The sequence below is a fragment of the Salmo trutta genome, chromosome 33 (assembly GCF_901001165.1).
Source record: "Salmo trutta chromosome 33, fSalTru1.1, whole genome shotgun sequence".
In the NCBI taxonomy this organism is placed as follows: domain Eukaryota; kingdom Metazoa; phylum Chordata; class Actinopteri; order Salmoniformes; family Salmonidae; genus Salmo; species Salmo trutta.
This window is the reverse complement of record NC_042989.1, coordinates 8,336,678-8,352,062: the sequence shown is the minus strand read 5'-3', so window position 1 is coordinate 8,352,062 and position 15,385 is coordinate 8,336,678. Positions and strand designations below refer to the sequence as shown.

General features: G+C 43.4%; 1 long non-coding RNA gene across 1 annotated transcript in view; it reads left to right on the top strand.

The window, feature by feature from the left end:
• Positions 1–15,385, top strand: part of LOC115172321 (uncharacterized) — a 65,918-nt gene that overhangs the window by 37,490 nt on the left and 13,043 nt on the right. The gene's annotated exons all lie outside the window — the stretch shown is intronic.

Genomic DNA, 15,385 nt, shown 5'->3' with positions numbered 1-15,385 from the left:
CAAGTTGAAATTATTTGGCTAGGTAGCTAGCCAGTTCGAGTTCTAACATTATTGAAAGCAAGCTGGCTACATTCTATGATTAGCTAGCAAGCTAGTATCCAAAGCCTGCCCTGTATTGACCCTAAATGCAAAAAGGGATTCAGTTAGCGGTTGTTAGCAAGGTAGCTAGCTAATGTGGTTCTCTGATGCTACATAACATTACACATTAGCTTCATGTATTTAGTTACTTAGCAAATTGGCCAGTGTTACCTAGTGTTTTTTTGTGTGTTTTTTTCAATTTCTACTGCTGATTCAGGTGTTAAATGAACTCTGTAACTGTTACATTAACACTTGTTTGTGCAAAAGAACCCCAGTGTTGGTGTAAATAACTATTGATGGGAAAACAATGCTTTCCGATGGCTTCGGAGCTTTCACCAAATTGTGCCGGTTCACAATGGACATTAATGACATCTCCTGGTCAGCAATAAATAGCAGTGTTTGATTGTCAGCAGTTTTTTTCTCCACTGTTTTCAGCAAAACTCCGTAGTGCAGCGGTAAGTCGTTGACTTTAGCAGTCAACAATTAGTTGGAATATCAGGATTGCATCTTACATCATGCCTTCCTTTTTTGCCATCAACATTTTTTTTTAAACTGTTAATCTATGGAATTATTTGGGATGCTTAAGACAAACGATTATACTATACTAAATAAAATTTATTATTTGAACAACAATGTGCAGAAAGTGCGATTTCACATTAAACAATTTTCAAAATAGTTTTCCTTCACCGCAATTCGACTTCATACCGTCAAAATCGTAACTATATTTGTAAGTACGGTGTCCAGTAGAGTTCTGTATTTGAAAGCAGCTTGGAATTGAAGAATGCACAGGAACCAGAACACTGAGCCAATCACAGTGCAACTGGAGAAGACTACCAACCATTACGCTCTGTATTTTCTTCTGGCTGCCCCTCCCCCACAGAAAGCACTGAGCTAGGCTGAAACACCGGCATTTTGGAGCTGCCTTAAGAAAGCAAAAAAAGAGAACATGTTTGTATGCGGCTTTATTAACTCAATGCGTATATATTTTTTACATTGCTTGCAAACTGATATGCGACACGTATTAGTGCCAAAATAATATGCAAAACAGGCAAAAACAAAAAGAATCTTGTGGCTCTGCCCCACATGCCCTGAGTGACGGGTCACCACTGATTAGCAGGCTACTGGCATTACACAATTGGCTAAAAGGCTACTTGTCACGTCCGTCGTAAGAATGAGATCAAGGTGCAGCGTGGTAAGCGTATATCTTACTTTATTTGATGAACACCAACAAAAACAACAAAATTCAAAACCCGAACGTAACGTTCTGCAGGGCTAAATACAGCGCAATGCAAAAACTAGATCCCACAAAAAACCCAGTGGGAAAAGACTGCCTAAATATGATCCCCAATCAGAGACAACGAAAAACAGCTGGCTCTGATTGGGAACCATATCAGGACAACATAGAAATACATAAGGTAGAATGTCCACCCAAATCACACCCTGACCTAACCAAATAGAGAAATAAAAAGTCTCTCTACGGTCAGGGCGTGACAGTACCTCCCCCCAAAGGTGCGGACTCCGGACGCAAAATCTGACTCAATAGGGGAGGGTCCGGGTGGGAATTTAGCCTCGGTGGCAGCTCCGGTGCGGGACGTAGACCCCGCTCTGCTCGCAGATCCGCCATCCTCGGTGCTGACTCTATTTCGTTGGGTCGTCGCCGAAAGCTCCGGACCGTGGATCGTCGCCGGAGGACCCGGACCGTGGATCATTGCCGGAAGCTCCGGACCGTGGATCGTCGCCGGAGGAACCGGACCGTGGATCGTCGCCGGAGGAACCGGACAGTGGATCGTTGCCGGAAGACCCGGACCGTGGATCGTCGCCGGAAGCTCCGGACCGTGGATCTTCGCCGGAGGATCCGGACTTTGGATTGTCACCGGAGGCTCTGGACCGTGGATTGTCGCTGGAGGCTCTGGACTGCCAATCGCCGCTGGAGGCTCTGGACTGCCGACCGCCGCTGGAGACGCTGGACTGCGGACTGCCGCTGGAGACTCTGTACTGCGGACCGCCGCTGGAGATTCTGTACTGCGGACCGCCGCTGGAGACTCTGGACTGCGGACTGCCACTGGAGGCTCAGGACTGCGGTCGTCGTTGAAGACTCTAGACTGGGGACCGTCGCTGGAGGCTCCGGACTGGGGACCGTCGCTGGAGGCTCCGGACTGGGAACTGTCGCTGCAGGCTCCGTGCCATGGATCATCACTACAGGCTCCGGGCCATGGATCATCACTGGAGGCTTCATGCCATGGATTATCACTGGAGGCTCCGGGCCATGGATTATCACGGGAGGCTTTGTGCCATGGATCATCACTACAGGCTCCGGGCCATGGATCATCACTGGAGGCTTTATGCCATGGATTATCACTGGAGGTTCCGTGCCATGGATCATCACTACAGGCTCCGGGCCATGGATCATCACTGGAGGCTTCATGCCATTGATTATCACTGGAGACTCCGGGCCATGGATTATCACGGGAGGCTTCGGGCCATGGATCATCACTACAGGCTCCAGGCCATGGATCATCACTGGAGGCTTTGTGCCATGGATTATCACTGGAGGCTTTGTGCCATGGATCATCACTACAGGCTCTGGGCCATGGATCATCACTGGAGGCTTCGTGCCATGGATTATCACTGGAGGCTCCGGGCCATGGATTATCACTGGAGGCTTCGTGCCATGGATCATCACTACAGGCTCCGGGCCATGGATCATCACTGGACTGAGGAGACGTACTGGCAGCCTGGTGCGTGGAGCTGGTACATGGAGCCGGAACAGGTCTCACCGGACTGGGGAGATGCACTGGAAACCTGGTGCGTGGAGCAGGCACAGGGTTTACCAGGCTGGAGAGACGCACTGGAGGCCGGGTGCGTGGAGCAGGCACAGGATATACTGGGCCGTGGAGGCACACTGGAGGTCTGGAGCATAAGGCTGGCACAACCCATCCTGGCTGGATGCTCACTTTAGCCCGGCAAGTGCGGGGCGCTGGCACAGGACGCACTGGGCTGTGAAGGCGCACTGGCGACACAGTGCGTAGAGACGGTGCAGGATATCCTGGACCGAGGAGGCATACTGGAGACCAGGAGCGCTGAACCGGCACAACCCGTCCTGGCTGAATGCCCACTCTAGCCCGGCAAATGCGGGGCGCAGGCACAGAGCGCACCGGGCTATGAATGCGCACTGGAGCTACAGTGCGCATCACCGCATAACACAGTGCCTGACTGGTCACACGCTCCCCATGGTAAGCACGGGGAGTTAGCTCAAGTCTACACCCTGACTCCACCAATCTCCCCGTGTACCCCCCCCCGGCTGCCTCTCGGGCTTCCGTCGTTGCCGTGACTCCCGATCTCGTCGCTGTTCCTCCCTCGCTGCTTCCACCTGTTCCCATGGGAAGCGATCCCATCCGGCCTGGATCTCCTAGCACGTCAAGGATCCTTTGCCGTCCATGATGTCCTCCCATGTCCACTCCTCCTGGCCACGCTGCTTGGTCCGTTTTTGGTGGGATCTTCTGTCACGTCTGTCATAAGAATGAGACCAAGGTGCAGCGTGGTAAGCGTATATCTTACTTTATTTGATGAACACCAACAAAATACAAAAACCAAACGTAACGTTCTGCAGGGCTAAATACAGCGCAATGCAAAAACAAGATCCCACAAAAAACCCAGTGGGAAAAGGCTACCTAAATATGGTCCCCAATCAGAGCCAATGAAAGACAGCTGCCTCTAATTGGGAACCATATCAGGCCAACATAGAAATACATAAGGTAGAATGCCCACCCAAATCACACCCTGACCTAACCAAATAGAGAAATAAAACGGCTCTCTACGGTCAGGGCGTGACATTACTGTAGCTCTGTTGGTGTAACTTTTGTAGATAACTTTGACACCTTTTGGAAACAGAAGATGCTATACCGGAATGACGGAGTCCATTTAATTCATCTTTGCTCCTAGACCCTGTCCAAGCATTTCAAGGCTGAGTTGAGACAATGACTTATCAGTGACACAAGCCCTGCCCTGCTTAGATAAAAACCTACCATTCTGTTGCTGAGTTGTTGTAGTGCTGCTGCAAATGTACATTGTCCAAGGGGTATTAGCAATCATAATGTAAGTAAGCTAATTTATGTCCCTGAATTCCTATGTCAATCCTACAGCTGTTGTATACAGTAATCATGCACCTATGGACCTGAGTTATACTGTTAGCACTGAGGTGGTTTGCCCCAGTAGCAATTCCATTATGTGCAGCTCACCCTGCACTATCAGCTCAAATATAAATATCACTGTCATGTCTACCTCTGAGAAGCCTCCCAGTAAAGCAATAAAAACAATCAAGAATCCCAGAAAAGTGCAAAGAAATAGCCCACATTAACATATGTAGCCTAAGAAACAAGGTTCATGAAATCGATAACTTGCTAGTAACAGATGACATTCATGTAGTGACTATCTCTGAAACTCACATAATACCTTTGATGATACAGTGATAGCAATACATGGTTTCAACATCTTCAGAAGAGACAGGAATGCCAATGGTGGAGGTGTTGCTGTCTATGTTCAGAGTCACATTCCTATAAAGCGTAGAGTATCTCCTGTCAAAAGCTGTTGAAGTAATATGGCTACAGGTTCAAATCAAACAACAAGTGTAGACCTTACCGTGAAATGCGTACTTACAAGCCCTTAACCAACAGTGCCTCACCTAAAGCTGCTATAGACCACCAAGTGCTAACAGTCAGTATCTGGATAATATGTGTGAAATGCTTGATAATGTATGTGATATCAACAGGTATATTTTACAGGTGACCTAAATATTGACTGGCTTTCATCAAGCTGCCCACTCAAGAAAAAGCTTCAAACAGTAACCAGTGCCTGCAACCTGGTTCAGGTTATCAGTCAACCTACCAGGATATTTACAAACAGCACATGAATTAAATCCTCCACATGTATTAATCACATCTTTACTAATGCTGCAGAAATATTGTCTAAAGCAGTATCCAAATCTCTTGGATGTAATGATCCTAATACAGTAGCCATATGTAGGAAAACCAAAGTTCCAAAGGCTGGGCCTAATATAGTGTATAAGAGGTTATACAATACGTTTTGTAGTGATTCCTATGTTGAAGATGTAAAGAATATTTGTTGGTCTGTGGTGTGTAATGAGGAGCAACCAGATGCTGCACTTGACACATTTATCAAATTGCTTATTCCAGTTACTTATAAGCATGTACCCATTAAGAAAATTACAGTAAAACGGTTAAATCACTTTGGATTGATGAGGAATTAAAACATTTGGATGAGGCAAAATGAATGGCAAATAAGTCTGGCTGCACAGCCGATAGGCAAATAGATTGTAAATTGAGAAGCCATGTGACTAAACTGAACAAAAAGAAGAAGAAACTGTACTATGAAACAAAGATAAATGATAAAGAAAAAAGCTTGGCTGCGACTTAAATGCAATTTTGGTCAAAAAGGCAAACTTGGCCCCATCAGTCATTAAATCAGATGGCTGATTCATCACAAAACCCACTGATATTGCCGACTACTTTAGTGAAACATAGGCATGACATGCCAACAACCAGTAAAGTGTATTCATGGACGCTAAGGGAAGTCAGACTTCGACAAATATGTGATAAAAAATAAATATACAGTACCAGTCAAAAGTTTGGACACACCTACTCATTCAAGGGTTTTTCTTTATTTAGACTTGTGGTATTAACTTAATTCTCTGTACAGGCCAATGATTATGACAACGATTCTGATCTAACCATCAATTAATGTTGTGCCACTGGCCTGAGACAATTGAAGTTCAATATGTAGCCTAGTAGGCTTACGTTAACTAGCTATGTAACTTAGCTGGTTCATTGTTGCCCATGCGAAGAAGTTAGGTTAGCAAGCATTTTAGCTAGGTAGCCTATGACAAACTAAAAGTGTACTGTATGACAGTGTCATAGACCGTTTTCCAGCATGAAAGGGAGGAGGATGGCATTGGTGTTCAACTAGTCCACATGCACACACACGACAGACAGAAATCAGTATCTTGGACAGCCACATGGTTTTTAGCAACATTGATTGGACTAAATAGCTTTTGGTATCTTTAAGATTGTTTTCAGTGTACTAAATTAGCATATATAGCCTTGTTGATTTAATGACGTTTAAATGTTTATGTTGAAATGGTGCTGGAGTAGCAGAGGCAGTGCTCCTATTGTCTTTGTGCTGACTTGCGGTAACTATGTGGTTCTAAAATCAGTAGTAGTTCAGTAAACTGTCAAAAACCTTAACTTGCTTGCTCATGCTGCAGGTTATTGAACTGTTTGTTACATGCAATATGTGACCCGTTTCAGGAAACTAGCCGTATGTCGCGGGTCACTACTTCACAGGAGAGCCGCTTGAACGTAAACTTTGTTTTTCATCAAAACGCGTTTTTTTGGCAGGAATGCCTTCTCGAACATGTGAACTTTCATATGCCTTAATAACAAACTTGAATGCCATCTGTAAATATGAATAAAATTGTTAAATTATAAGCCTAGTTGGTTTAGCCAAAGAAAAGTCAGCAACCTTCCTGCTAGCCATGATTGGCTGAGATAATGAGTGGGCTGGACATGCCGAGAGACGATTTGGGATTGGTCAACCATATAGTACACTTCTGTCTATTTGAGCTGGTCAGTGTGTCTAGGTAATCCTAATTTTGACAGAAAGAGCCATTTGCTTGGCTAGCTATAGCCTAATGTTAGCTAGCTAACATTGAACCTGGTTGGTTAGCTACCTGCAGATTCATCCTGGGTAGTAATGTCATGAGTTGGGATTATGGTTGATTGTTTACCTTGCTAGCTAGCTAACATTAGCTGGCTGGCTCGCTAGCTAACGTGATGTGTATGACCTTATTATTTGTATCTCAGAGCCATTTGCTTAGCTAGCTGTAGCCTAATGTTAGCTAGCTAACATTGAAACTGGTTGGTTAGCTACCTGCAGATTCGTGCAGGGTAGTAACTTCATGAGTTGGGATTATGCTTCATTATTTACCTAGTTAGCTAGCTACATGTCTAAACAAAATACTCCAATATGCAAGTAACCATTTCAGGTGCATTTGTAAATTCAGTCTGGCCATCTACTCCGATTTCAGAGCACTCTCGTCTGAGAGTGAATGGGTGTAGACAAAGAAGGGCTCTCCAGTAGTAGTACCAAAACATTCAAAGGCCATTTTCTCAAAAGTGAATTTTCAAGTTGATCAACATTCAAAGCAAATTTCCTTTCCCATTGTTCATCAACTGTAGTGTATGATCTACCATTTTGTAGCTTTGAGTCTCTACTTTTATCCAATGTAAAAAACTATTTAAAATGTTGCTACATAAGACATATTTGAGCCGGTCGGTCACATATGGACTGAAATCATGTTCAACAGACAGTATTTAGCAAAGATGGGATACGCCTACATACATTTTGTTTCTGTAGGCTATTTAACAAATGAGGTTATAACAGACTAACAGTCAAATTGGAGTTGATGACAATGTAATATATAAAAGACTGTAAATGCACAACTTGAAGCAACCAAATATTTATCCAAGGAGCACGTTCAGATTGGCCAGTGAGGGGTCAAGCCTCAACACACCACCAACTTTATTCATCAAAACCCAGCCATTGAGCGCCACCACCAACTACTGCGCCCATAATTCCGGTTGTGATAATAGCAAAAATATTTCAGACACACCCACAAACCTATAGTGCTACCGCCAGTGCTAAGATTTACAATTGCATTAGCTTTGTTAAAATAGAACCCACAGAGTTAAAATCACCTGCATCATATGTGGTTGTTTGCACTAAAAGCTCTCACAGTCTCACGTCAGAAATAGACGTTTCTCAAATGTTTAATTTCGAAGTTGTTCCAAATGTAAAATCTCGAAGTGTTTAATGTTACATTTAGGCATTAACTCCAAATGTTTAAGGTTAGGTTAAGTTTAGGCATTAACTCCAAGGTATTAATGTTAGAAATGAACTCGGAATGGTTATGGTAAGGGTTAAGGTTTGGCATAGGCTTAAAACAGAAATATGAAAAACAACCTGTCGCCAGGCGTGGGTACAACCACTGGGGAAGCCACGCCAGGAAAAAAATGCCATATTACTAACTATGTGTTTTGATAATGGCTTTGTTTGCTCTGTAACCTGTCAGTTCATATGCCTTGCCACCGTGATATGGAGTCCACAAAGCATATTGCATGTTACAAACAGTTACATGACCTACAGCATGGTTAATCAAGTTAATGTTTCAGACATCGGACTACTAAACAACTATTAATTTAGAACACCGGAGTGTTACCACAAGTCACAAAGAAAACAGGAGCTGCCTCCACTATTCCAGCAACATTTGAATTTCAGCATTTCAACATCAAATCACCTATGCTTAGTCTAATACAGTGACAAATAAATATTCCAAAAACAATTTAGTCCAATCAACGTAAGCTAAAAATTATGTAGCTGTCCATGGTACGGATTTCTCTTTGTGCGTGTGTGTCTGTGTATGCGTGCGTAAGTAGAAAAAAAACACATTGACTCACCCTACTTGAAGAGAAACTACAATCTTCCTCTCTTTCATGTTGCCGAAACGATCTATAACTATGTCATACAGTATGCTTGCTCGCTAGCCTAACTTCCTTTCATAGGCAATGATTAGCCAGCTAGTTAATGATTAGCAATGATCAGCCTACTACATCTAGCAACTTATGATTGGATCAGAATCGCTGTTATCCAAATTCCTATCTCCATCCATGGCTAATTTAAGAAAGGGACAATTCTAGCAAGCCATCGGATGACAGCACAACAATTCAATATTTTTTCTGTCAAATTATGTTTGGCTTGATGTCATGTGATTGGTGTGAAGCCAAATCCAAACTGTCTTCCCTTGACATTTTTTTTGGTGCGCCAAGACCATTCACAGTTGAGCTCACTCAAACCTACTTAAATGTAACGGCCCTCACCGGTTCCCCACGCCGTCTCCCGGCGTCCTCAGACATGGATGGATGTCGAATACTGGCTTGCATCACAGGTGACCTGCTTGTGTTTGCAAATCTTGTGTCTGTCACCACAGCAGATCTCACCAGTCCTGATAGCAGCAAAGTTGTTAAAGTCACAAAGAAACTGCTGTTTTCTGGCACATAAACTGTTGCCATGATGCCGGTGTTGTGAGGTGTTGATTGACTTGGTACGAAATGTCAGGAAGAAAGGGACAAAGACTTATAGAGGAAGATGAAAACAAAGCTACACACGTCTACGTCCCAAATGACACACTATTCCCTATATAGTGCACTACTTCTGATCCCTATATAGGGAACAGGGTGCCATTTGAGACGCAGACACCGTTGCTCATTAAGCAGGTAGAAAGGTACGATGAGACACTAGAGTTCTTAACCAGACCTACTACAAGGCTTTTCTTCCTTCGGATGCAGAATGTGAGTTTTAGTGCGAAAATTAACATAAAGGATTTGGAACTGCTAAAGATGTTAGTGAAACTTCCTGTTTAATGCAACACAACATACAACGCTAAAAGTCCCATCAGCACTTCTTACTTTCCTTATTTACTGGTTTGTTAATTGTGGTCTCTACAAGGGGCGGCAGGTAGTCTAGTGGTTAGAGCATTGGGCCAGTAACCGAAAGGTTGCTGGATTGACTCGCCGAGCTGACAAGGTAAAAATCTGTCGTTCTGCCACTGAACAAGGCAGTTAACCCACTGTTCCCCGGTAGGCCGCCATTGTAAATAAGAATTTGTTCTTAACTGACTGCAAAACTGTGGTGTTAACTATGTTGTTGCTTCATCGGCTTCTTTTAAAATCCAATGAAATGCATTACCAAAATTTACACACAATAGGACTAAATACAGAGGGATTTTAAAGTCTTGTGCCTCCATAGAATTACATTATTGTTACGTGAACTCCATGACATTTTTTCACGCTATTTGCTCACTCAACCCTATTAGCTGACTGGGTAATGTAAACCCATTCACTGTGAATCCACATCTCCCAAAAATCGCTTTTAATACATGTTAACACACCATAGAGAGGTAATAGTCGAGGACAGCATTATCCAAATCTAACCTCATGAATAATGTAAATACATGTAGGACGCTTGCTTTGTCGTTGCCATGCTAAAAGGTCCTTTTGAACGGCGAACTCTCTCCGCTCCTACAGATTAATCTAGAACGCATTTGAATGAGCATGGATGTAAATCATGTAAATATTCTGTCTCTTTCTGTCGTTGTGCAAAAGAAAAGGAGAAAAAAAAGTAAAGTCAGAACGAACAAACGGGTCATTTGAATATCACGGATACCTGATGACATGCTGTTATGGCTTTTAAATTGCTTAAGTAAATACACCTTATGGAGGCTTGAATTAATTCACGGATATAGCAATTATTCCCCGAGGCATATCCTGCTTCCGCTCTACAGTCATAATAATCGTTAATGGACCCCTGCATTTGTAAGCTGCAAATTAGTAATCTGTTCATGACAGCACATATCTTTCAGTTAGCGTGGTGTTTGTGTGTTCATGTGTTCAACTACACAATAAAGTCCACAGGTCTCTTAAAACATGTGAATCTACAGGTTTAACGTGATCGCCATATCTATCTAGGATAAAGGGTTGTAAGGGTGGATGGAGGGCCCCTTACTTGCCCTGGATGGTTTGAGCTGTCTATTGGTGAGCAAGCAGAGGCAGGAAGCAGAAGATCCAGTGCAAGGTTTTTATTTTAAGGCTCAGGTGGAGGTATTTACAACATATACAAATCATCCAACAAGATGCTGGACCAAGCTCAAAGTAAATAATAAACGGATTAAAAAAAAAACAGTCAAATGAATATAAAGACTGAAGATCAGTCTGACTAGCCCATAGGGCTTAGAACAAGCCTATTTAACACCTGCAGACACAGGCAGCCATTTTCCTGTGACAGGAAGTGACAGGAAACAGGAAACGCTTTTAATTGAAAGCACTTTGTCAAACTAAGCCAATTAACACTTAACAAAGTAAACAACTCTACAATATCAGTTGAAATACTATAACCTATACGATAATGAAATACATATAATACTTTAAAAGAGCTGGACTAGAGCAGAAACTCTTAACCCTCAATTAGTAATGGAGTGTCCCTTCTTAATGAGCAGACCACGGTCACCTATGTGCTTGGTGGCCACGCCCCTCCGCATGTTACAAGACACATCACACACACAAAAAATTTTAAGTACTGCTTTAGACTAGCAACATAACTAACAAAGTTATCTGAGTCATTGCTTATGTCCTCTGTCCTTTATATTCAATGTTTAGAAATGATTTAGGATGCATCAAACACAGGTAACACACTCAACCAAAATGAATAATTTGTGAGGTGACCAAGCAATTATATCAGCGTGTAAACTGTGAAAGGGGACTAGTGAGGAAGCCGGGATAGCTTTCTCAGAAGGGATATTTAGGATGGGATAGATATGTGGTACATACATTAGAAAGATATTACTATTACATTCATACCTTATAATGCATTTAAGCTGTGGTTAGGTGCACGGTGTGTCAAAGGGTGTAGATCGGCTGTTGTCCATAAGGTTCTCCATATGGACCTCTCTCTGTATTTGTGTGTGTGTGTGTGTGTGTGTGTGTGTGTGTGTGTGTGTGTGTGTGTGTGTGTTGGTGTGTGTTTGCTCTCGTGTGAGAAAAAGGAGGTCAGCCTCCTCTGCCATCCTTTCACCTGCACATTCTGACAGATGGACAGAGAGAGAAAGGGGATCAAGAGAGAAGGAGAGAGAGAAAGAAGGAAGGGGGGGGGGGCTTTAGCACTAATTGCCCTTTACTGCTTTGTGTGGCGCTCTGGTCCTCAGGTTCACTCTAATTAGTGGGCTCCGAGTGTGATCTCTGGGCATCTGGCCACTGCCTCCACCATTGCAGCGCCAAACAACACCAGGGCTGGGGCGACAATGATAGCCACTTATCCCCTTTATTCACAATGAGGGAGCCTTAGCGGGTAATCATTAACGTGGATGACGGACGGAGGGATGGAGGGAGGGGGCAGTGTCTGACGGAACAGTCTAGAATGGTGGGGTCTGTGTGGGGGAATGCCAGGCAGGGTTTGGGCCTAGGAAAGGCCTGGGGAAGTCTCACTGCTGTAGGCAGTATCAGTGAGGAGAGAGCACGGGGAGTCGTGTGTGTTAAGGGGTTCAGTAATAGTATGGTCTGAAACCCCAGAAGAAAGAGACTGCTGTTGTGAATTAGCATGCACTACCATCCAGGCATGATGGTAGTGATGCATTCAATTGCTCCGTATTTATGGTGTGGATTTTAAATGTATGTACACATACGGGAGAGACTAAGGAACCATGTACAGAATGTGTCTGGGATAAGTTAAGACACCTTAGTAAAACCTTGTGACCTTGAATGGGGAAGTAAACTCAATGTACTTCCGAGCAAGCGCACAAAACTTGGCTACCAAGAATCCACACGGGTGTCACCCACATTTCTCAGAACAAAGACACTAGAGGGAAAATATTTTCTCTGAAAACAGTAAAAAAAAAAACTCTCCTTTTCTGTCTCTCATCACTCTCTCTATCCTTCCTCACCGTCTCTTTTTCTCTCCTCTCTCTCTCATTGCTCGTTCGGCAGGCAGGCAGGCTGAGAGCGATAATCTTTTTCTTCTTATTTTAACCATGATCAAGGCCCTGTGTTTGCTTATGTAATACACAGGCAAATGTTAATCTGGTTTAAAGGTGCCCTCCATCCTGGCCCGTCTCTGATAACAAAATTAAAGTAGTGACACTGTCATGGCGACAAGCCTGGCAGTGATTAACAGACAGGGCTATGCCAGCTGAGGATAGGGAAACACTTTCAAATGAAATATACACTCACGCACACACACACACACACACACACACACACACACACACACACACACAACCTTCATATTTTAGGAACATTTTCTGAACCACCACGTTTCCTCCCCTACACAAGCCATATCCGCTTCCCACCAACACCAATGGAAGACAAACAATGTATCTAGCCAATGTTGTTTACCTTGCGGTTGTTTGTTCATGGTCCTGCAGCGACAACAGAGGGTACAAGGTGGTTAATCAATAAGGAGGGGTCTGTGTGTGTGTGTGTAGAGCGGGTGTGGGATACCTGGATGAGTTATGGGATGAGATGCGGCTCAGAGTGCCATAACGGACCGGCTCCTAATTTGCTTAATAGCACAGCATGTAAGACTGTGTTTGAGAAAGGGAGTGCGTGTGTGTGTGTGTGTGTGTGTGTGTGTGTGAGAGAGGGAGAGAGCTGTGTGTGTAGGAGCATGGCACAGAGGGAAAGAGATAACAGTCACTGGAGATGAGAACCATTGACCTCCTGTGATAGATTGGCATTAAGAGAGTGAGAAAGAGAGCGAGAGGATAAAAAAAAAAAAAGTTCTGACAGGAAACAGCTCGTTTTAGAGTCAGCAAGGTCATCACGGTGACCCGGGTTGCGTTCCAAATGACACCCCATGAGCCCTGATCAAAAATAGTTCACTATATATTGAGTAGGGTGCCATTTGAGATGCAAACCAGGAAGTAGGGATAGACATGGCGACAGTCGCCCAAGGAGCATACAAGGGCTTAGTTGATTAATGAGTCACTGAATCCTCTCCGAGTCAAAACTGTAAAACACAGCAACAGGCAGGCAGGCACTATGGTCTGGAGCACCTGAGGCCTGCAGGTTGGATCCCTTCTGACATGACACACCTGTTGGAGCAGGTGAGCCCTGCAGGTTAAACTGTACCTGCTTGGACTGCCTCCAGCATCCTATGACCGTGGGGTGCAAGGGTTGAAGGGAATCAGCTGCCAAATGTTTCTGTATGAATGTGCCCAAATATGTGTCACACCCAAGATCCCATAGATCAGGGATGGGCAACTTTGATGGAGTTGTGGGCCACATAAAACCGAAACGCATCGTAAGGGGCAGTACTGGCTTGTTGGTCTGTGTAACTCATTTTATGTAATTCTACTCATTTTTACATAGGGCAGAGTGAAAATATGGCAGTTTTACAGCTAATTTCCTGCTATTCTACACATTTTGCCATAGGGTGGAGGCAAATGTTTGCAGTTTTTAATATGATAACTGATGATCGGTTGGTAATTCAACCATGCTAACTACAAGTTTAGATACCTGGCAGCCTAGACTAACTTACCAAAAAAAAGAAAAGAAAAGCTGACATTGGACTAATGAAGTGACTGCTGATGCACAACCAAATTTTGAAATTGCCCTTTGTGTATTCTATTATTCAAACTCTCAGCAGTAAGCTGAGACCCTGACTGAGTCCAACCCCCCCCCCTCCACCACCACCAAAATAATAGGATTCGCAGGTCTACAAAAGGTCCCCAGTCGCCCCTCCCTGCCACACATAGATAACAGCCATGGTGGATTTTATTAAGTAAATATATCTCAGTGATAATCTGCTGCCATCAAGATAGCGTAACATGTATGACGTAATGATTGATAGAATGCTAGATTTTGATCTGTGGTCGTTGAGTTGCACAACTGGCTCGAAAAATGTCTCTGGCCTTCAACCAGTAAGTAGCAAAGTCTTCACTAATCTAACGATACCGAACATCTCACTGATTACATGATAATACTATGCTATATTTGCCATTTAGAAAACACTTTTATCCGAAGTGATTTCAGTCCCACGTGCATACGTTCCGTTTTTATCAAGTTTCCATAACTGCTAACTCTACTCTCTCTCCAAGATACGGTCAGTGTTGGTTGGTTGCGAGAATGTTGGCTGTTGATGGATATCATGATTAAGGCTGGCTAATCTTCCATTCCAATCACACTCACAGTAGGACGTGTCTTATATTTCTATACTTAGGTGACCTGTTCACTTTCTTCCTGCATGTTCAGTTCCAGCAGATCATTGGCAAATCAGAGGATATGTACTGTATGTATGTAGCAGCCCAGATTGGATTGCATGGCTTCTTAAACGAAAGCAAGTCATTTCATGGCTAATGCGCTTAATTTGAGAAAATAATTCAAGATTTTCACAGTTGTTACTTGCCATATAATTTATACAGTGGGGTTGCCACTTTTAAGCAGGATTTCTTAAAAAAATGTTTTGCTATTCATCAAATTTACCCAATGTAAAATTAGAAAGCAGATAAATATTTGTCTGTTTCAACGTTGGACTACAAAGCAGGTTACGGTTTTTTTTTGCCTTTTTTTTGGAATGTGTTCAAGTGACAAGTTGTATGCCACTTTACTTTGACCAAATGTTCTTTGTAGTTACTAAAACACAGCATTTACACTTTCAAATTGAGATAGTTTTGTTTATACTTCAT